General features: G+C 39.0%; 1 protein-coding gene across 1 annotated transcript in view; it reads left to right on the top strand.

Annotated features, from left to right (window-relative positions):
- LOC134668747 (E3 ubiquitin-protein ligase RNF144A) overlaps nucleotides 1-24,298 on the top strand; it is a 203,904-nt gene that overhangs the window by 5,275 nt on the left and 174,331 nt on the right. Inside the window, exon 2 of the mRNA XM_063526196.1 lies at nucleotides 8,104-8,144. The gene's annotated coding sequence lies outside the window, so the exon portion shown is untranslated. The remainder of the gene's footprint in view (nucleotides 1-8,103; nucleotides 8,145-24,298) is intronic.

The raw sequence follows: 24,298 nt of genomic DNA, 5'->3' as shown, positions 1-24,298 counted from the left end.
ACTATTGATAAATCGTCGTGAGACAAGCAAAAGTCACTAAGTACTTTCAACAAATAAAAGTAACAATGCACTTTATTACACTTGTAACACGGTTTATTGTACAATGATTTCAATGGTGTTAGTTAGTGACTTTTGCTTGTCACCCGACGAAATCAAATCATCCCGATATATTCCTATTAGCAAAATATTACAATTTTAGCAGCTTTATTGTTACGTTGAGTAAGTACGAGTAATTAATATTACGTAGTAAAACTTCTGTAAGTTTTGTCACATCGAGTTAAATTTATTGACTTGAATATTGCTGCCTTATAAAATACCATATTGTAGTTTGTTTACATTTTGTTTAATACCTAAAGAAATACACTATAGCATAACACATCGCCGGTGCGCACTCCTGCACCTATAGTTCTTTTTGTTGTTGTATTTTTGATTATTAAATGCAATTTATGGTGACTAAAATGTACCATATGTTTGATTATTGATCTCACCTACGATTCCTACGAGTCTGATTTGTAAAATAGCAAAAAAAAATTAAATAACATGGTGTTTTTCGGAGCTTTCAAAATTTCTCGAGATACTCGAGAAACTCGAGAAATCTTGGTCGAGAATTCCCGTGCCTCGAGAAATTAAAAAGGTCGAGAAACCAGAAACCCTAAACCTAACCGAACCTATCTACAGAATAACCTTACGAAAATCCTGAAAAATTAACGGTTTCAGTTTTATGACTAACGATGATATGACAAACAATACTTTATGACTTAAAACTTTATGGGAAACAAAGGGACCCCGAGCTAGAAACCTTAAGAATAAGTAGTAAGTATTGTTAATTGTTACCAAGCGAAGTAATAGTGAAACCTGTGTCGAAACTTCTGTAAATAAAGGTAATTTAATAAAATTCGCGTTAGACCCGTCTATAAAATGTGAGTTAATATAATAGAAAAGGGATCGATATACTAGTGTTACGGGTAAAACATAGTTCTAAAACAAGTTTTTTCTTTGTGGATTTCTACACATTTATTCTTCTTGTTTCTTCTGGCACGTCTCGAGACGAAACAATGACTCCATAGAGCGTCTAGTGATGCAGGGTAGAGCAAACGAAACAAGACCGCTACTTATGCGATGGACAGACACATTGGCGCGTTTTCCGAGCGGGGCGTGAGCGCAGCGTGAGCGGATTGTATGTAAAAGCGGTGCGCCCCGCTCACGCGCCGCCCGCAAAACGCGTCTGTGTGACAGAGCCTTTAATCACGAGTGTCTACAGCGACTACAGCCATCATAACATATTGAGGAAGATAATAATATGAAGGAAAATGTTCCACATAGCGTGTTAATTAACAATTGCACCTTACATAAGCGTAATTCTATAGGAAACGTCTATGCTGCTCATCTTGTTACATAACATTGTTGTTATGTAGACTGTTTCATTAATTAGTCGGGAAGCGTAGTTAATTTCCTTAAGATAACACCTTGCTCTACGGTGGATCTGACGTCCAATTTTCTATCCGGGGGTCGCGGGTTCAAATCTTGGCTCGCACCATGATGTTTTTAGGAACTTATTAATTATTATAACTGAAAAGCAAGTAGTAAATATCATTTGATATTTTTCCCGCTTTTCAGTGAACCCTGCATACATCGGAGAAATTCAAAGGTGTATGTGAAGTCTCCAACCCACATCGGAGCAGAGTGGGAATATAAACCTAGCTTCCTCTCGCATTTACTTTTCATTGCTACGTCTGTTTGTATGGTCGTGATAAACTCAAAAACTACTGAACGGATTTTCATGTGGTTTTTAGGTTGCATTCCCTGATATGAATTGATAGGTATCAATAGTGATTCTTGAGGAAGGTTTAGGTGTATAATTTGGTAACCCGTGCGAAGCCGGGGCGAGTCGCTAGTTCTATAATAAATAAATCACGCGTCTTAAGGTTGTTTATTCTTCAACCTAGGCATTAGGCTAACAAATTATTAGCGGGGCGGGTCGCTATAGTTACATTATATGGGCCCGATTCGGATTTTGAAATAGACATCTATTAGATATCTTTTGACATCACCAAGATACGATAACGGTATGTTTAAGATCTAACCTGTCAAATTTGACATTTGCGCGATTCTGGAGATACTCTTATTGAACGATTTCCACAGGATATGACTTAGAGATCCGATTCACATCTAATAGATATCTTACTCTATCTAACGTAAAAGTGACATTGGTTGCCCGAATTGCGCTGCAAAAGAGAACTAGTTGATATCTAAACTATAACGTATCTAGAATGTATCTAGTACGTGTCGTCTCTTGTGAATATCTTGAAGCTCGAATACGGCAGTATTACAATACAATCAGCTTCATGCAGCCTACAACCAGTCGCCTGAACGCAGTAAAACGGTAGACCGACAAGTCAAACAGTTAGTTTAAAGTATTTTTGCACCATGCACCGCGGCGCCCTGTAGAAAGCGCAGTGAAAGTCGCCCGGCCGGACCGGCGTATGTCCTGCGATACCGATTGGAAAGCCCGAAAACGGGTATCGGCAATGGTACGGCGAGTTTTGCGCAGATATAGTCCGGCTAACTGTTTCAGACACTAAAATGGTGCAAAATTCAATATACTCTTTTTTCTCGCGATATCCCGTCATTTTGACATGGCTCATGGGAGCCTGGGAGCTTGACAACTAATCCCAAGTATTAACGTAGACGTAGGCACTAGTTTTTACGAAAGCGACTGCCATCTGACCTTCCAACCCAGAGGGGAAACTAGGCCTTATTGGTAGTAGTCCGGTTTCCACAAGATGTTTTCGTTCACCGAAAAGCAACAGCTAAATATCATATGATTTTTCGTACATAATTTCAGAAAAAACTTATTGTTACGAGCCGGGGTTTAACCCCCGGATTGAAAGTCGCACGCTCTTACCGCTAGGCCACCAGCGCTTTATCAATATCTGCAGGTAATCAAATCAAACTTTCGCACAGTTTCAGTGCGTTCATAAGATTCGATTAAAATGGAATGCCTATTTCATATTTTTGATACAGTCAAAAATTTCAAGTCTAATTGGAATAAAATATAAACACAATAACAAAATTTATAAACTATTAAGTATACACTAAATAAATTAAGTGGCATAAATTTGGAATCATCAGGCTATTTATGATTTATGATGTGGTTGTCCTCGCATTGGTCGCTAATTACTTAAGCCTTGTTTTCTCGTGTTTATGTCAAAAATACATTCAGATTCTCACATGGATTAGGCAGGCGTGGCTCACTCCGCGATTTCCTCGCTTTGCTACAGGTAGTTAAAAAAAAAGTACATCCGTCCCACACCAATTTTGGTGGCTAGTCATAAGACGCGCGTGGCGCTGTCGCCACCTAGCGGCCATATCTGTCCTGATCGTAACAGACGCGTTTTGTTAGAGAATGAGTCTTCTGTACCTAGTACTATTATTCTGTGGATTAGGTCACGGGTTAGTAAACAAAAACGTTTATGATAAAGATCCTTAATGAAAAAACTTTGTTTAACTTCTGTCCGCCCAGAGGCCTATAAAAAGTCTCCTGTTCCATTGTAATTTGAATCTTTTCGATGACATGTTAAAATTGCATTTGTCGTGGCAAGTTTTGATGTCCGGGCGGAAAGAGGATAAAACTGCTGGAATTTAATACCTTAGTTTAATTCTGTCTCAGTTTCATTTTAAGAATTTTAATATAAAAGAAATAAGACTAATAGGGCGTTTAAAAGATTCTTCATTTATTTCTGGAATTTTCGGCCCTTGAACATAAACATTTAAACAGTCATCTTTCCTTAATAAAGTCAATTAAATGAATACCTTGTTTTTTTGCAAAGCGATACCAAAAACCGGATTCAAGATAAATTATGGCGTAAATTACAAGAATCCCAGGCAGATTGTTTTTGTTCGCTTTATTCGTGCGAATTTATGGAAAACATGATACAATTTTTTAATAGTTACAGAAACAATAAAAATCGACTCCTTCAGGTTTTTGTTGCCGTTTTCTCACAGACAAAACATCCTCCAGACTGACCATAGTCGCGCTACCCCCTCTGCCACGCATACGGTAATTTTACTCCATGTTCGAGTCGATTGTGTCTTTGTGTGACGTACGTGTCTTTGAACGGACCAATCACGGCACGGGACTTCGCTAACCTCGTCCCGCGCACCCCCGCATTTTTAGCATCATCGGTTGCATGAAATAATTGCTCTAATCTCGGTCTAGAGGATTCCTAGTCTATGCGTATTCTTAACGCCATAAACAATCAATTGTGTTTTTTTATTAAATCGAAACCTAGAGAACTCAAACTCACGGAAATTGGAACTTGACATTTGCAGCGCCATCTGTTTTTAGCTTTGTGCGTTTATCCCCATTGGATACGTGTAGACACTGTCTGTTGCTCTAACCTCTAGCTGTCCATCAGATGCCTATAAAAAGTATGTTTCATTGTAATTTGAATCTTATTTTTGACAAGTCAAAATGGCATTAGTCTTGGCAAGTTTTGTTGTCTAGGCTACCTTACCAACTCTCTATTATTAGCCAATATACAATTAATCCTGTTACCACAAACCTGCCCCTGAGGTCTATTTCTCGAACGATATTAGACTGATAATATTAGTGTGTTGCCATGGTAACCCATACGATTTGACAGTTCGTGGACTAATATTAATCTATTACCGTTCGAGAAATGGGCCCCTGTCCTAATTATTAGATTAACGGTACGGTCAGCAAACAAGGCTGTTCCATTATCCTCCTAACCTCTTGTTAGTTGCTATTGTGATTGTGTCGCTGACCGTATCTGGCGTGTCAATAGAGTCAATTTACACGTTTATGTAAGTATGCTGTTTACCTTCACCGTTTTATTGTTTATTTTTTGTCTGATGCCAAAACGTTCTATAGAATTGTTGATGGTGAATGAGTTCACAATAAAGCTTGCAGTAAGGGACAAGATAAACAGTTTATTTACTAGAAGTTACAGACGTATATCTACCTCTAAATTTCAGCTTACAACTAATATTAGTGTACAAATTGAAATTTTGCTCTAAACCCACAGTATGGGCACAGAATAAATAATAGTACTAAGTACAGAAGACTCACTCTCTAACAAATGCGTCTGTTACGATCAGCACAGATATGGCCGCTAGGTGGCAACAGCGCCACGCGCGGCTTATGGCAAACCCCAAAATTGGGGCCGAACGGATGCACTTTTAGCTACCTGTAGAAGGAGTGAGACACGCCTGGTATGGGTTTAATGAAACCCATTTTGCCGTAATAAAATTGAAATTAAGTATTTTTAGTCGCAATAAATAAAATGTACCTAATTAACATAAAATATAGTTAGGTGACCACAGACGGCTGTCATCGCTATAAAAAGCGATCCCTTTCAGACAACCTCTGGATAACAAGAAATTACCTCACTTGACGAATTAACAAGTAATAAACGCCTGTCGATAGGTACTTGTCGAACCGGCACAGAGAATCAGTATTTTGCGCCATGAGTTGTTGTTGTTTTGACAACAAACCATAGAAGCCGAGCGTGAATCTCGCGACATAAACGCGTAAGCTCCACGAATTTATAAGGTACTTACACTACTTATGACGTTTTGGCCGCGTGTTACAGGTTGCGATTGCAACAATTTCATGGTTTGATATGGCTTCTCTTTAGTAATAATAACTCAATGGCCGCAATAGAGTAATTAAAAGGGAACTAATAACATGTAAGTGTGACATCAACTTAGTTTATGTTCTCTTCATAATGGATTAGTTCACGCGAGACATGACGTTTATGTTATTGCGGATTCCGGATGTGGTTTCATTAGGGTTCTGTACCCAAAGGGTAAAAACTGGACCCTATTTACTAAGACTCCGCTGTCCGTCTGTCCGTTTGTCGGTTTGTATGTTACCAGGCAGTATCTCAAGAACCGTGATAGCTAGACAGTTCGACAAGAGAATGATGATCGAAGATCTGCTGAAATTAATAGCAATAAAACTCATCGATATTCGGTGAAGCTTCGCTTTTGGGTGAAGGAAAACGTCGTGAGCAAACCGGACTAATCCCAATAAGGCTTAGTTTCCCCTCTGGGTTGGAAGGTCAGATGGCAGTCGCTTTCGTCAAAATTAGTGCCAAATCATGGGATTAGTTGTCAAGCGGACCCCATCCCCATGAGCCGTGGCAAAATGCCGGGATAACGCGAGGAAGAAGAGAACTCATCGACATATTATTATCCTTTTATAGTTTTATATGGCAACGAACCGCATTGAACCAGATCATCTATTTATACTTCTAGCTTCTAGTGCTCTCATCTAAGGGGTCAGACTACTTACAAGCAACACGTGTATCGGTTTATTTTCTATTACTGTACATGGTAACAAGAATCGGAATATAGCGGTTCCTGAACACATAAAGAGAGAGCTTATAACTATGTTTGTGTAGATAACGTAGTGTATGTTGTACATAATAGCGATGTTTCCTGGGTGTGAAATAAATTATTTCACACCATGCACGAAATAAAGCATCCGAAAAATATTACAAAAACCTAGACCACAATTATTTTCAGACCAGAAATCGTTATTTAATAAATCCGCAAAAAAACGGAGTAGGTGAGTTGACCGTGACGTCATAGTTCTATTTTTCATAATAATAATTTAATAATATTATAGATTCTATGGTGGCTAATACGGCTCTGACGATTTCGATGAAATTTGCTATATGGGGGTTTTCGGGGGCGATAAATCGATCTAGCTATGGGTCTTATCTCTGGGAAAACGCGCATTTTTGAGTTTCTATGTTTTCCGAGCAAAGCTCGGTCTTCCAGATATTTTAATAACTTAAGAAAACTGACCATCTATTCATGGAGAACCCGTTAGCAATGCAATGAAACTCGCCTGGGAATGTATGCACCCACGTAATGCATAAGCAAGCGGCTCTCCAATGCTAAGAGCACTCGTTCATTCTATTTTATAAGTGTAAAATACTTATTACTTACAAGATTTATTCTTTCTAGGTTTCTACACCACACCCATACTGTATAAATTCTGTAGTATAGTATACTTATTATTAGTTGCTTAGACTTAATTTATTGAAGTGAGGAACCTCAAGTAGAACTTATTATTTGCTATTTTTAATCATAAAGAGCTGCAATCGATATTAAACTTTAGTGAGACATATTTTAAATACGTCCCGAAACATGTCGCCAATAGCGACTAAAAATTCAAGTGAGTGAAACCGCTGTCGTATAAACAATTTAAGAGCTGCAATCAAAATAAAGTAATTGACTTGACGACCTGTAAAACGCCTAAAGCTACAAAAAAAAACTAAAGAGGATCGTATAAAAAACAAGTTTTTATTGCACTTCCTCGAGTCTTGAGTTCTTGACTTTGGAACATGCACGTGTACTTAACCTTGGACGTTTTTGGACTAGTCATAAACAACTATGTATATGTCCAGCAATTGTTAACTATACGATAATAGTGATGGGCCATGCCGGACACACCTTATAGTCGAATAGTCCATTGTCCTTAACACGGAAATCGGCGGCCTACCGCGAACAACGTACATCGAAATTTGGTTATAAAGCCGTAGTCCGGAAATAAATCATTCATCGAACGATATTAGTCTAATTATTAGTGTGTTGCGATGGCAACCCATACGATTTGGCGGTTCGTTTACTAATACATATTATTAGTCTAATATCGTTCGAGAAATGGGTCCCTGGGGGCCAAGAACTGTCAAATCGTATGGGTTGCCATGACAACACACTAATAATATTAGACTAATATCGTTCACAAAATGGCCCCCTGGAATGACTACGCACTATCACACGTGGCAGCGTGTCAAGCCAAGTTCAAATGAAAAGAACTGGCGACGCCGACGCAGCGACCGTGTGTTATGTTTATGTTATACATATTACTTACACGAACCATTTGGAGCCATTATACATATTATCGTCGTTCCTTTGTATATACACTCATTACCTTTGTCTTTGTTCATAACATAACAGTTGCCATTTAAATACCTCTGTTGTTGTGAAATCGATATTGTTCAGTTTAGTTCATCGATCTTTGTACCGACTTCCTTGAATGAACATTGTTCTCTTTGTCTGTTGCAGGTGCGGAAGGGAGATAGACAAATCAGCTTTTCCTCATAATGGTATGTAACAAGCAATAATTCCTTTATTACTACTGTTTGAATAAGTTATTATTATAATATTACACGCGTCGGTATATTAATTTTATGCAGACAAAGACTTTAATGGTTTGTAATAAGTAATGCTAAAAATGGCTGCAATCCATAAGGTTTATATATATAAAAAAAGTAAAAAACAATGGCTATCTTTATATGGCAACTGCAAGTGTCATATTTTGCTTCAAATACCAGACTTTTTAGGTAGTGTTTTCCAAGGGCTGAAATTATCGTACTTTTGCGTACGATAATGCTCTTTGGAACGTACATCGTACCGGAGCCCAAATTAACATAGATGTACAATTTTCGTACGCCTGGCAACACTGGCTAAAGCCCCAAAAACTGACCAGGGGCCCATTTCTCGACCGATATTAGTCTAATATTATTAGTCCACGAAATGTCAATTCGTATGGTATGCCATGACAACACACTAATAATATTAGACTAATATCGTTCGAGAAATGGGGCCCAGTATATTCGCCTAATAACCAGTGAACTAATAACACTCCAACCTGGGACATCTACCGTAAACACGAAGTTAATTTATTCCACCATACTACCCTGTTTGTTGTCAAAACAAGCTCCGTATTCTTAAATACCCGGTGTTTTAATACATTCATTATATGTTCAACCGAGAACGGCTGTATATACTCGAGTTTCAATAACATATGTGTCGTTCTTAATGTGATCTCGAGGATTTCAAAACTAATTAAATAAATAGAACTAAATCATCATTATGAAAATGAGATGGGTCATTTATCTAAAATTGGCGGAACTCTCAGCGGTCGGCAACCTTTTAGCAGCCAAGGGCCATATCAACAATTAACGAAGTGGACGCGGGCCGCACTTTGTTAATATTTATGACTTTATCAGACATTGTCATTTGTCAATATTACATACAAGATAGCCAGGGAGGCTCGTGGGCCGCAAGTGAGAGGTTCGCGGGCCGCAAGTGAGAGGTTCGCGGGCCGCATTTGGCCCGCGGGCCGCTGGTTGCCGACCGCTGCTCTAGATAATTAAAAAAATAATGGAATAGCAATTAAAGTAATTATTCGAAACTTGTAACTATGGTTTATACTGATTTGTGTTTAAACCGGTGTTGTATACAGGTTTGAAATCTAATCGCGACTGGTTTTATTTTGGCGAGCCCTGACAGCAAAGCATTTGAATATTTAACTAAACATTTGTATGGTTTCGTATTAGAAGAGACCTTACAATATTTTATGTTTACATCATTATATTAACCTTACTTAGGGTACCAAAAACGCTTAGTCGTCATGAGTAGTCGTAGTGTTATGGGCACAGAAAGTTATGGGTTATGGCGGACGCTGTCAGAGTAAAATTTTCTTTTAAACTATGAACACAGACACATGAACACAAATCGACCTTGTATGAGTTGTATGCATGGAACTAGCTAAAATGGGATCGCTATACTGACCTCGCTGTGCATCGTTATTAAATAAATAAATATTTTGGGACAATCTTAGGGGTTGTGCACAAATCACGCGAGGTATTTTTGGCTACTTTTTGACCCCCCCTCCCTTTTGGTGATATTTCGTGAGATTTTTCGTGACCCCCCTCCCCCCATCGAACCTCGCGTGATTTGTGCACGATCCCTTAGACAATTCGACCTATCATCACAGTACGTTCATTATGGCTTATTTTCTGGATACTAGACGACGAAATATACAATATATCAGTTTATTATATCTCAAAATAAAAGCCACTTGCGTTTTTCAAAGCAATCTTTTATTTATGTAACCAGTCAGACATGATGTGATGCGTTATTTTATACTATGAAGTGATAGTTTGTTCATAATACATAATACGCGTATCGAGCCGGTGAAAGTTATTATTGATGCCACTTTCAATTTTACTTCCACCCGGTTGTGTAACGTGTCACAAAGAGTTCGTTATGTTATGATGGAGTGTGGTCACGATAAAATGTGGTCGTGCATCAACTGGTATAGTTTCTCAAATGGCTCCATTTGGCAGCGTTTGAACATTTAAGAGCCAACAGGAGTGGTCATTTCTCCATACAAACGTACTCGACTGTTTCCTCCGTGGGTTTTGCTGCTAGAGCAATGATTTTTTCAACACAGATTTAATATTGGTACTCGTAAAAGTCCCGTATGAGTACGACCTATTTTTATGCATGACAAACCAGAAAGACTGTAGCTGACAGAATCAGGGCGTTAAATAAAAACCTGTTTTGCACACGCGACCATTTTTACCTGTCAGATTCAGGACAAAAAACGGACACTGCTTATTAAACGTATCTGCGTTAAAATAAATAAATATTATAAGACATTTTTACACAAATTGACTAAGCCCCACGGTAAGCTCAAGAAGGCTTGTGTTGTGGGTACTCAGGCAATGATATATATGCAATATATAAAATATGTACTTAAATACATAGAAAACAACCATGACTCAGGAACAAGTATACTCGTATATGTATCATCATACAAATAAATGCCCTTACCAGGATTCGAACCCGGGACCATCGGCTTCATAGGCAGGGTCACTACCCACTAAGCCAGACCGGTCGTCATATGTCATTGTTTTGTGACATAAATCCCGGTAACGGCATTTATTTGTGTTTTTATCACTAGAGGGCGGAGTACCGGTGGCAAATTTCACACTAAATGTATGGAGTCGCCTAAGTATTCTTATGATTAAATAAATAACGAATAAATGATTAATTTTGCATAATAATTTTTAGGAACTTATAGAAATTATCTTACGAGCATACAAATATAATGTAATATGTTGTTAATATCTATAATACATAATAATATGTTTTCTTATCAAAACATTATCATTAGGTACTAATTACTAGACTAAGAAGTTATACCTGCCAAACGATATATTATTTTTAAGACCATTCAATTACAATTGAGGACTGGAATTATGTGTTCGAGGTCCTCCTCACAATCTACACTTAAGTGCGTATCCATGTTATAAAATGACTGGACTATGGCCACATGTTCCTGGTTTTTCGAAGTGAATCGGTTTCTTAATTTATTGAAGATCCATTTATGAGTGGAAAACGATCGCTCTACATCTACCGATGTCATGGTTGCATGTTTAAGGACTTGTTTATAATTTTCCATTGTAATCATATTCCTTAATTCGTCAGCATCTGGGTTTCTATCTAGAACCAATTTGAGTTTATTTCGGACGGTTTCACTTCCTTGGAGGCTTAAAATAGTCCTAACTATATCTAACCAGACAACCACCAAAACCAGAAAACCAGAAAACTTTCTTCTATCGGAATTTTAGTGCATAGTGTTAAGTACTTACTTCCAATTTACGAGTAGGTACCATACTAAGTACATTAGGTAAATGAATAATTTTATTATTCAAGCCTAAAATAATAATTATAAAAACGACTCCATACCTTTTGTGTGAAATTTGCCACCGGTACTCCGCCCTCTATTTATCACATACTAGTAACCCGCCTCGGCTCCGCACGGGCTACACAAAACCTTAACAAATTATACACCTACTCCTTCCTCAAAAATCACTATATTGATAGGAGAAAACTGCATGAAAATCAGTAGTTTTTCAGTTTATAACGAACATACACACAAACAGACAGAGGCTGCTATAATGGCATATCCCAATTCACTGCTGCACTATAGCCTCGTGCCGCCCAGTGTACATTAGGATGTACATTCCGATTCGATGGAATGTCAACCTTAATTATATAGAAAATAGGTAGCATTTCATTTGTCTTGTAAAATTTTCGAACAAATGAAATTCAACCTAATTGAAAGTACAACAAGATTCTAAATTCCTTGGCTATAATTTTGTATGGTGGGCGGCACGAGGAAAGGCGCATCTGACCTTCGATTACATACGGTCGTTGGGAATAATGTGATCAATATTAGTTTTCCCCCTTGTGAGAACATTTCAGAGCCGGTAACCGCTATCAAATTTTATTATGCTGTTGGGCAGACAATGGCGCAGGCCATCTACTTCAGCGTAATGACGTCATCAAAATGGCTCTCGCCTCGTTGTATCGCATATCACACCCAAACTATGCATTGCACATATATGTGTGGGGTATCAAATGAAAGGCGTTAAATATATTACTATCTTGACGATCGGACCTAATAGTGGGTAGTGATTCTGCCTGTGAAGCCGAAGGTCCTGGCTTCAAATCCCGGTAAGGGCATTTATTTGTGTGATGAGCACGGATATTTGTTTCCGAGTCATGGATGTTTTCCATATATAAGTATTTGTATATTACGTATATCGTTGTCTGAGTACTCACAATACTTACAAGCCTTCTTGAGCTTACCGTGGGACTTAAGTCAATTTGTGTAAGAATATCACTATAATATTTATTTATTTATTATATTTTATTATTCGCGTAAGGCATAAGACTATATATCTAGGATAGACGAATAGACAATTGCTTCAGTGTTGCCAACATAACTTAGGTGCTAAAATGTAGCAAATTTTGAACATATTAGGCCAAATTTTCCACTAGATTTTCTCCGTACATTGAGTTGAGGCATCCAAAAAATGTTTACAAAGCAATGTTTTGCCAAATTAGCATTTTTATTCCGAGTTGGCAACACAGGCCGGCTAAGAATGCAGCAGGTATGCGACAAACGTGACGCAAGCTTTGCTGCAACATCTTATCTAAATATAATACCAAACCGATACAGGATGTTTTCTTTGAAAAAAACAGAAGGAACATCAAACACGGCTTATAAGAAGCATTTGCGCTTAGAAACCATGTCAACCATGAGACGAAGCCGGTTTTGGAGATAAAAAACTATTTAATATACTATTTTTTTTTTGTTCCTATTCTGACGCTCTGAGACTCTGTTTTGTAAACAAAATGATGATTTTGGCACTTTCCATTGATGTAAATAGTTCAAAACAGCCCGTGGAATATATCCTTCATTTAGAATTTGCTTTGAACACCCTGTCTACAAATGTATTTTTAGCCAACAACATAAATTCTCTCACGATCTCCAAAGAACACTGTTTTGGTAGAATGTTTGATGTTTTGTTTTTTGAATTGGTGCTGACGAGATTTGTAAAGACGACGTTGTTTGGATGTTTGGACATGTGCAATAGGCTGCGTTATGCACTTACCATCCAACGGACGCTTGTCCACTATCGTGCTATAAAAGAAGAAAATCTAAGTCTGTGAACATCTGCAAAATATTCCACAACAGCAAGCACGACCCGTATGTATATATTACACTCAAAAGCCGTGACATCGGGTATTTTTGAAAGGAAATCTTTACACAAAGTAATCCCTTTAATTGCTCTAAAGTGTAGATAGCCGATGCTCAGGTCACACATGTAGGTTGCAGGTATCGATCCATAAGTGGGCGTTACTTTACAATCAATCAACCGGATTGGACTTAATCTCTGGAGGATCCGTAATTCCGGATCGTATCTTGCTGACTGTTCTTGCAGCTGCGGTGATTAAAATAGTTCGTTAAATTCGAGGCTTGGGAGGTGAGGGCCTAGGATGGACGCGGTTATGGACGAGATAATGATAGGAGAAGTATTCCTCTCTTCCTATCGAGCTTTGTTAAATAAAATGACTTTTTATATTACCGATATCCGCATCTAATATCACTATCAAACACCGGCTGGAGGAGATTACCGCGTTGCCGTTGTCAGATTTTCGATCGCTATAGCTCTCGCAATATTGAATAGATTCACGAATAGACGATGTTCAAAAAGTTGGCAAAGTGTTAATTTTGTAATCGTAACATTTGAATAACACACAAGAGTTTATTTCCTACCATAACTTTTAACTTCCAAGAGTTGTTCCAACTGATTGTTTTCGTGTTAACTCTTACTCAACAAATTTTGCATTTCCCTTCCCTGTTTTAATTGTCTTTCTACAAGCTGCCGCGTGCCAAGACTAATTAAAATAACGTGTATATTCCAGACACCTACAAGGCCGATATATCGTGGAATTCACGGGTAATTATAACGTCAAGGATGGCTCGAATAACCCCTTGCTGTGTTTACAGTTGTTCTATTCCTGTCTGTCCGTCAACGTTTACGTACTGATACGCCGTCGGAGAGTTACTCATATTGCAAAACTTCCAAATGGAAACAAAATTTCGGAAACTTCTCATATTATTGCATCGGGATCGAAATTTTCCATTCCCAAAATTATAGTTTTCATTGTTTCCTGTGAATTTTTCATGGAATCTTTGAGAACTTTACAATTTTTTGTTGAGGCTAGTTTATTTTTCCTTCCGACGTAAATGTGTTTCCTACAAGTTTCCTTTAAAATTGCATATTCATAAACACCTTCAGCATCATAAAATTCATAAACATATACCTTATCGGGGGGCACGGCAGTGCCCCCGCCAAGTCGAGCGCGAAGCAAACACTGCCGTACCATCCTTTACTGGAACCATTTCGCCGCATTTTCAGGCCCCTATTTGAGAACCTTTGGATAAGACCAGAACGCAGAAATTTTGGTCATCCAGTAAGCTATAATCACATACTTAAAATCCAAAATTTCAAGTCTGTAGGTCATTTAGTTCCGAAGTTAAGCGAAAGCAAAGTTTCGCATTTATGAAACTCACTCATGATCATCAGAATAGAACTAGTACTTCCCATAAACTCAGAGAGCTGAAATTTGGTACAGAGTTAGGGTTTAATGGCCACATAAAGGGAAAACCTAAAAATATTGCAATATCAGTCACGTTTTAAAGATCTAAGAACTGCATAAGTAAGTTTGTAATCCTATATAAATATATGATATTACAAAGTTACTGTTGCAGTTCCTACAAATAGTAGGTAAAGTAAAGGTACACTACGATGTACGATGTGAGTATGAATGAAGATATGTTTAGTTATGATATGTGTATACATAGTATGGGTATGAGTACCCGAAAAGAAGGACTGCCTACAAAAAGAGATGAGATCCCATCAAAAACATTACATGTAAAAAGGTGCAAGTCTCGCAACGCTTTTACTACAAAAAAGTTTTGAGATGTAATGTGAAACCAAGTCGGTTATTTTAATCAGTGCCAGGGGGTATCAATAAGATATCTTTAATTTGTAATACGTATAATGACATGGCCATCGCACGGCTGCATAATGACAAAAGGATCATCGTCAATGATGATTAGTGACGGATTACTGATTAATATTTAATTATTAGATTTAATGAATGGGCAATACGAAAAACTGTTGCTACTGTACAAGAATCAGAACCGGAAAAAAAGAAAAGAAAGATTTGTAATAATAAAAAAACTACTCCTAAAAAGAAAAAAAATGTGTTAAATAAGAAAATCTAATAAAATAAATCAATATGCCCACGTTTCTACAAAAAGAAGTGAAATCCCACCAAAAACATTCTGTAAAAAACTAGCCAAGTCTCGATGGAGCTGCTTGTTTATCTCTAAAAAGTAATGAAATCTAGACAAAGTCGTGCCAAGTCTAAGGTTCCTTACTGCGATTTCTTTATTATTATAGTTAATGTTGTGTGACTTGGCCGTTGAAGGGTACACAAGGGTACAAAACCAGGTGCTCTATGACACCATTGCACCAATCTGCCATTACACCAAAAAGAAGTGTTTGTTTCAGGCTCGCCCATACATAAGTATTATTGAAATACTCAGCTTTATCAAGCCTACAATTGACTGGTTATTGAATCAACGTTTTCCAAGTGGCAATTTTCCATCGTCAATGGGTAGCGCGGTTCTGGCGACAGATTGGTGCAATGGTGTCATGGAGCACCTGGTTTTGTACCCTTGTGTACCCTTCAACGGCCAAGTCACACAACATTAACTATAATAATAAAGAAATCGCAGTAAGGAACCTTAGACTTGGCACGACTTTGTCTAGATTTCATTACTTTTTAGAGATAAACAAGCAGCTCCATCGAGACTTGGCTAGTTTTTTACAGAATGTTTTTGGTGGGATCACTTAAACTGAATTACTGGAAAATAACGAAGTGCATTATATTATGTTTATTTATGATCTTATGACGCATTTTGTAGTTACAATTCGTCCTTCATACTGTAAGAACTGTTGCTAAATAGGTGCTGTAAATGCCTTTCGTCTAATTGCTTTGAGATTTCAGTTCATAATTAGCAAACATTGTACTAATGTCTAGCTAGACTATCATAATTGAGCTATATTAGTAATATCTCTAGGAGTCTAGGCGATTGGGATGTCGAAACCCACCAGGCATTTCTAAATAGAAAAAATTCAGCAGGCGTCGCCATTTTTTCTAATTTCTAAAACTGAACTAACAATAAAAATAACGTAAATCAATAAAAGTATCGAAACTGCTTACAAAATTCCAAGAGAAACGGTTGAAATATAGATCATAAGCATAACGGTTACACTCACTTGTATTTTTAGTCTATTGGCGACATATTTCAGGCCCATCGGGGGTCCTTCTTCAGGCTCGAGTGCTAACGACGACTATTACAAAAATATTCAGATAAATGCCCGTACCGGGATTCGAACTTAGGGTCTCAAGCTTCGTAGGCAGGATCACTACCGACTTGGCTGGGTGACAGTTTTTGATGGTCATTCGTTTTGTTTGAGTTTATAACGTTTGCTAAGTCTGTAAAGGACATACCCGGGGGTATGTCCTTTAAACTACGTCCAAGACCACCGGTGGACGGGCAGCAGCGTTCCTCAAATTCGGTGTACTCGACTGCGATCGCCAACCGGCCTGCCAAGCGTGGCCATTATGGCATTCACCTCCCAACAAGGGGGAGGCCTATGTTCAGCAGTGGACGTCTTATGGCTGAGATGATGATGATGATGAAGTCTGTAAAGGCTTTACACGTGTTCGCGGTCAGGCCCTTTAGTTTTAAAGTTTATCTTTCAAGTTTGGGAATATTTCCAATGTCAACATTATGGCTAGGCTCCATTACTCAAACAATGTTTAACTAAAGTGAACATAAATAATAGTTATAGTAATTTCCTCCCGCAACTTCGCCCGCTTTGAGGTACAGTGGACATCAAATATATCGGAGCGGCCAAGGCGCTCACAAATAGAGATGCACCGGATATCCGGTTACTATCCGGTATCCGGCCTATCCGGCCATTATTTTACTATCCGGCCGGATACCGGATAGAGACCTACTATCCGGCCGGATACCGGATAGTGACCTAGTATCCGGCCGGATACCGGATAGTATCATTGCTTGATTTCGGAGTGAACAAATTGGATTAAAGAAACAGACACACACAGGCGAAAAATCAATAAAAGTCGGACAAAACCTAAACATTCAGGATTATTATAGAAATCGTATTAATGCAGGTTTGCCTACTAATAAAAACAAAATTACAATTATATTATGACATTTTATTAAATTTTGATCATCATATCTGGTCCTTCTAAAAGATTTAAAACATTTTGGCATATGGGAAGCGACTTTTTACTACCCAATTTTCTTAGTCCTGTTATATAAGGATCAGAAGACACTAAAAGTCTTTTCCATAGCCATTTGCCTAAAAAAACTGTGACTAAGCGCTCATGCTTGATTACACTAGTCATCGATTAAAATGAACATTTTGTTAAAACGTCGCGTAAGGTCGCATAAAATAATGGTTGTATGTTAAAACCCAGGTTCTGTAGTTTCTAAAATTGATAATATCAAAACCGGATCTATCAGGAAGTTGTACTTTTCTCCTTAGTGAAGTTGAACAATGTGCAAAAAATACAAGACATTACACTTTTTTTTTTATAATAAACAAGAAAGCATAGCTATCAAAAGTAACTATTAGTAATTAGGTTATTACCTCCTAGAAGGGTATCCATCATTAAATCACAACTTTCTGAAAGCAAACGATAAATAAGTAAGCACATAAGTAACACTCGCAGAGCAGTAAAATATTCGCCTTTGAACAAGTCGAACTTTGGAATGAGAACGTGTCGCTTAGATGACTCTAACATGAAAATGATTATGCGAGTAGCGTGCACTGTTTATTGGACTACCCGCTAAGATTGGTTTTTGCCTGTTGGGGCTACTTAGAAGTTTTTTGGTTTTGTCCGACTTTTATTGATTTTTCGCCTGTGTGAGACACGGTCATAATCGTACTTGTTTATTATAATAAAACAATTTAATCATTCCACTGACTTGCACGCGCACTCATTTCGAACCTAGAAATGAGTCCACGCGTATGTTCACTAGGAAACAGGTCAAACCTGCAGAATGCGCACCTGAAAAACCGAAATTTAGGTATAGTTCCGCTGGCTGAATATCCGGCCAAACAACTATCCGTTGCATCTCTACTCACAAATATCTGAACACGCCTGTCAAATTGCAAATCGCGCGCTCTTGCCGCTAGGCCACCAGCGCTTCAATAGTAAAATAATCTGTGGTTCAATAATAAAATAAGGAAAATAACAATTATATAAATTCCATTATACTTAATTAAGTTTTAATGTTTCGCGGTTTCTATTTAAGGTGTTGTCTGTCAAACAAAACATGATTTCCAATACCTTTTTTAGTAGCACTTAATAAAAACTGAGGTTAATATCATCGCCTTGGTAAATAAGGCGTTTCCTTTCACATCTTGTGATGTACTGTAATAAATTTTATTACATTTATTTATTTGATAGCTTGTTGTGTCCCACTGCTGGGCAAAGGCCTCCCTCTCTTCCACGCGTCTCGTTCTATGGCAATATTAGCAGGCGTGGCCATAGATATAAACTATGGATGAGCGCATGCATACGAATTGCCCGTTGCGATCTTCATGTCAGCAAAAAAGCGCCATCTGTTACACACTGCGTACAACTACTTGAGCTCGACTCTCGCGATAACTTTGTACGGGCGTACAAGGCTTGTTAAGTTTATTCGCGGTTTATATCAGAAGAGCGTCGATTAAGTTTATGGTTAATCAAAATTATTTGTTGTATTTGTTGGCGTTGTTTGATATCCGTGTCGTCGACACTGACGCTCCTTCTTACCTCTCAAGACCCGTGACATATTATCTGTACTAAAATCAGCTGAAGACGAAAAACAGAGAAAATATTCCACGGCCTGTGAAATGCGACATGCAACTTTCACACCACTTGTAACATCTGTTGACAGCGTCTATGCACCCCAAATGTCCTCCGTTATAAAACATATGGCAGAAACCATATCTCAACGTTGGAACCGATCTCTAAGTACTGTACTGGGCTGGCTGAGATGCAGGATCAGTAACGCCGTTATACGTGCCACCACCATGTGCATCCGAGGCACACGCCACCGGTTTAAGTCCCCCGCCAGGTGGCTTGGGTTCGACGACGGTGCCGCCCTTCCACACATCGACTGAAACCCCTTTTCTACCCTACCTACATATGTCTTAACCTAACCCTTTGCCTATGTATTACTTATGATTCTCGTAATAAATGCTTTAGTTAACATATTTATTGTATTAAAATGGGCGAACTTATCCTTATAAGTTTCCGTTCTTCTACGTTATTTCGTGATGTCATTATCGTCTCAGGCGGCAATGCAATATTTTAAACATTCGCGCAGTACGGTGTGCCGTCCTGTGTAAGCCGGCTCTGTCAAGGTCGACAATTTGGCCGAGCTACTAGCTACAGCAGTACAGTTCGATAAGTACCTCCCGAGCTTTCGCGAGTAAAATGCGGCGAACAACTATTTCTGTTAGTTTCTTGCTTGCAAAACAGGTAGAGTAAAAAAGAAGGAAACAGCAATACAAACTAACTATTTTGGCTCAGTGATCCAAAGAGAATCTTGGCCTCCGAAACGAGAGCGTGCCACCTGTCCACAAATATGATGCAAAAATATAAGTAGGTAATGGAAAGTATTAAATACAGCGATGTGAATTAATCGGTGTTTGAAAATGCGCGCTTTGTTTCTAGCGCTCACCTGTTAATTTTTTTTGAGTTTTACCTACAGTTAATTAAAAACTTATACCTGACAAGAATCAATATACTAGGTACCTAAGTCAACGAATAAAACAATAACAAATACTTGATCTTGTTATTTCGAATGTTTTTAATAATTATGTAAAAGAAACGGGAACAAACTCTGTAAGACAGACAATAGGTACTTTAATTTCGGTAATTATATCCGGTAGGTAATCAACTAATCATATTTAAGTAGATTTACCTATACAAATCACGTAGTATGCATTTCTACTTCATAATAACTTCCAAAGAGAAATGACGTCCTTACAAGGTTAATGCATTAGCGCTATGACGTACGAGCGAACATCAGTTGCTCGTGAGAATGAAATAAAATTATCGTTTAAAATTGGTTTTAAGCAATAAATAAACCTAATTGGAAATTACTTACCGATGATATGAGATCCCATTTTTTTTCTTATACTTCCTATAATGGTTTTTGCACCCTTTTACAACGCAATAAGGCATTTTTGTGTTATGCTGCGTGACAACTTTCTACTGCGCAATTCGCCACACGACTGAGCGCCGGGGTGTGATAAATGCAAATATCACACCCATGTAGCGGCCCCCTTTTTAGTGCTCGTTAGCCGCGTCCTTACGAAGTAATATATATGTCGATGGGCGTGGCTCACTCCGCGATTTCGTCGCTTTGCTACAGGTAGCTAAAACTACATCCGTTCGACCCCAATTTTGGGGTTTGCCATAAGCCGCGCGTGGCGCTGTCGCCACCTAGGGGCCATATCTGTGCTGATCGTGACAGACGCATTTTGTTAGAGAGTGAGTCTTCTGTACCTAGTACTATTATTTATTCTGTGATATTAGGCCAACCTTTCCGAAAAGCGTCAAGATCGTGCCGCCATCTCCTTCTAGGTCTGCCATGACGTGACGCCGCACTATGTTTGGTGTCCACTCGGTAGTTTTCTTGGCCCACAAGTCATCTGGCATACGTCACATGATTATAAATAATAATAGGTGATTGGTAAAAACATGTTTATCTATTTTTATTAGGTGGAGTATTTGCGTAGACAAAAGATTAATATCGCGTTGCGATCGTAAACTTCGCGATAAAATAGGAAATACAAATAAATGATAATCCTTTGTTATTTTTTTCATAGCCTATTCTGCCCTGCTAAGCCAAAGAGCGCTATCTCAAAAGATGCTAACTGATACTTTAGTTTCTATTACGGAGAATTCCATTTTCAAAATTATTGTTGCCAACTTGGCATAAATGATGCCGGATCTGGCATATTTTCACTCGCTTTGGCACCAAAATATTCCATTTAGCATGTGCATATTTTCTAGCATAATTTAGTGTATAGTGTGTGTTTTCGGTGAAGGAAAACATCGTGAGGAAACCTGCATACATCTGCGAAGAAATTCAAAAGGTGTATGTGAAGTCCCCAATCCGCATTGGGCTAGCGTGAGGACTATAGCCCAAGCCCTCTCGCGCTCGAGAGGAGGCCTGTTATCAGCAGTGGGACATATATAGGCTGAGATGATGAATTTAGTGTAAGCCAAGTTTGCACCAACTTGGCAGCAACAATATGCGCCATCGCCTTATGTGGTTCATATTTTCATATGAATTATGACTTTTGTGGACGGATGGATGAAGTTGTTCAAGCAGATCTTGTCAGTAGAAAAAGGCGGCCAAAAGCGGTTTTAAGTGTCTAATTTCATGTGACATTTTAGCATTTTTTTAGCATATATCAAAAAAAATTGGCATAATCTAGGCATTTTTTCAAAATCCGAGTTGGCAACACTGGGCAAAGGCCTCTCCCCTGGTTCTCCATGACTCCCGATTTAGCGCTTCCTCCGGCCAGTTGTTAAGGAAGGCGTCAAAGTCGTCCCGCCATCTCCGCCTGGGCCTGCCCCGCCCACGCTTCTTCGTCGGCATCCACTTGGATACCCACTCCACTCCAATTAAACTTTCTTATTAATACACATAAAATAAAATAAATATTACCTACCTTACCTGTACCATTCTAAGGGTTCCTCTACAGTTTACACGATGGGCCAACGCCGACCACTCAAAAGACCGCAGCCATGCGGTACAATGAGATAGCAATATCACTTGCTCCCTCTAACGCATAAATGCGTCCCTTGGAGTGGCCGGCGTTGGCCCATCGTGTAGAGGAGCCATAAAGGAATGATTTGTAGAATTTTCCAGGCATTACTGTTCGTTACCAACACAACAAAACAAATCGCATGGCAATTTATGGAACGTGCCATTTGATGACGCTACACGTGCTTGTCATTGGCCAGAGACGAGTATATAGGAAAGACTGGTAGTCTTCACACAATGTTTCATCAACACCATTCGAAATCTCAAACACAGTGACGCTTACGTATTACCAGGCGTGGCTCGCTTTGCTACAGGTAGCTACAAGTACATTCGTTCCACACCAATTTTGGTGGCTAGCCATAAGCCGCGCGTGGCGCTGTCGCCACCTAGCGGCCATATCTGTCCTGATCGTAACAGACGCGTTTTGTTTAGAGAGTGAGTCTTCTGTAGTCTGTACCTAGTACTATTATTTATTCTGTGATATTACTATGAAGCCGCGGCCTTGACGCACGCGGCCGGCGTGCGTCCATTTGGTAAGCGGTAAGCGTAACGTATGAATGGCCTTCATTTGCCGCTCGCTACCCCTAAGGGCCGCCATACACGGACTGCTTTGAGCAGTCAGTGCCAACAGCTTCAAGCGGTCGCCGTTGGGTGATCTGCAGTTTTAATACAAAATCGTCATTCGCAATACACAAACCGCTCAAGCAGTTGCTGCTTCGGGCGGTTGGCTGCGCGGTGAAATTTCATCATGCGGTCAAGCTGCAAAAGCAGTCCGTGTATGTTGATCACTGGGTTACTGCTCGAGCAGTCCGTGTATGGCGGCTCTAAGTAAGAGTAGAGTTTGTGCGGAAAGAGAACAGTCGTGGAATGTATGGGATGGGGCCGGGGATGGGGCCGAACACATTCCACGACTCTCTCTTTCCGAACAAACTAGCGTATAAGTAAGCCACTCTTCATTTTTAAAATGTAAGGAAAAGAAAACTGTCAGTAACAGGATTTTTTTTTTCGTTTTATTATATAATATTTAGATATTGTTATTTCTTTAGCAGACCGCTCAGCTGAGTAAAATAAATTTTACGATGTTTTCAACAGATCCTGAAACCCCAAACATGAAAAAGGAGCATTATTTCGTACAGATATTGACAGTCTTTCGCACGATCTAGTCTTTGGCCGGCTAAACAATCGTTCATTGTTTGTCCGTACTGCCGTGTATGTAATTCCGCTATCAGTCTTCAATACCATCGGTAATGTTAGGTTTGTGACCGTTGTTAAGTGTTTCTAATTGGTAGAAGAATAGGGGTATTAAGGTAGGTATTATAACCAACAGCGGCAGATTCTGCTATTTGTATAACTTAAGACACGGAATAAATAATAGTACTACCGTATAGAAAGGACACTTCCTACTAAACCGGAGTTTGACAGCGATCGGGGACGAACTACCCCTCTCTAATATACATTAGAGAGTCCCTCGTTATCGTTCGTGCCATACGGCACTATCCTTCGGAGACGCCATTTCTATAATGTTCGGTACAAATTAGTCTGCCGTTTTTTGCGGGGGAGGGGCACATCAAATGTATACGTAACGTAAACTTAGCCATGTCAGATAAACGTCATTCCATACATGGTTGACAAGTCATTGACCATTGGCCGCCTATTTTTGACAGAGGGGAACGCCTGTTAATGACCACTCCGTTTGGTTATATTCTCTAAGATTAAGGATCGTCAAAATTCAAGTGATTATCTTATCTGTGGTCGTGCACGCAAAAGGACGTCAAGTGGTGCCAAACCGTAATAGCTCGGAGCAATGCCGAGCCGAACGGAGCCGAGTTTGCCCGAAGTCGGGAGTGTCTCCCCACTTCTTAAGGCTACACACTATAGAATATAGATGCACTAAATCAGCGGTCGGCAACCTTTTAGCAACCAAGGGCCACATAGTAGTTAAGGAAGTTGACGCGGGCCGCACTTTTGTTAATATGTGTGGCTTTATCAGACATTGTTGACATCAGACGTTGTTTGACAATATTGCATACAAAATAGCCAGGGGGGCTCGCGGGCCGCAAGTGAGAGGTTGTTGCTGACCGCTCCACTAAATGAAACATCGCTTCGACTCGCGATAAGTTTTATAAGTATGTATAGTTCTACTCGTTCTAATTTCTTCGTATTACATTT

This window comes from Cydia fagiglandana, chromosome 11 (assembly GCF_963556715.1).
Source record: "Cydia fagiglandana chromosome 11, ilCydFagi1.1, whole genome shotgun sequence".
In the NCBI taxonomy this organism is placed as follows: Eukaryota; Metazoa; Arthropoda; class Insecta; order Lepidoptera; family Tortricidae; genus Cydia; species Cydia fagiglandana.
This window is presented reverse-complemented; position numbering and strand designations above follow the sequence as displayed.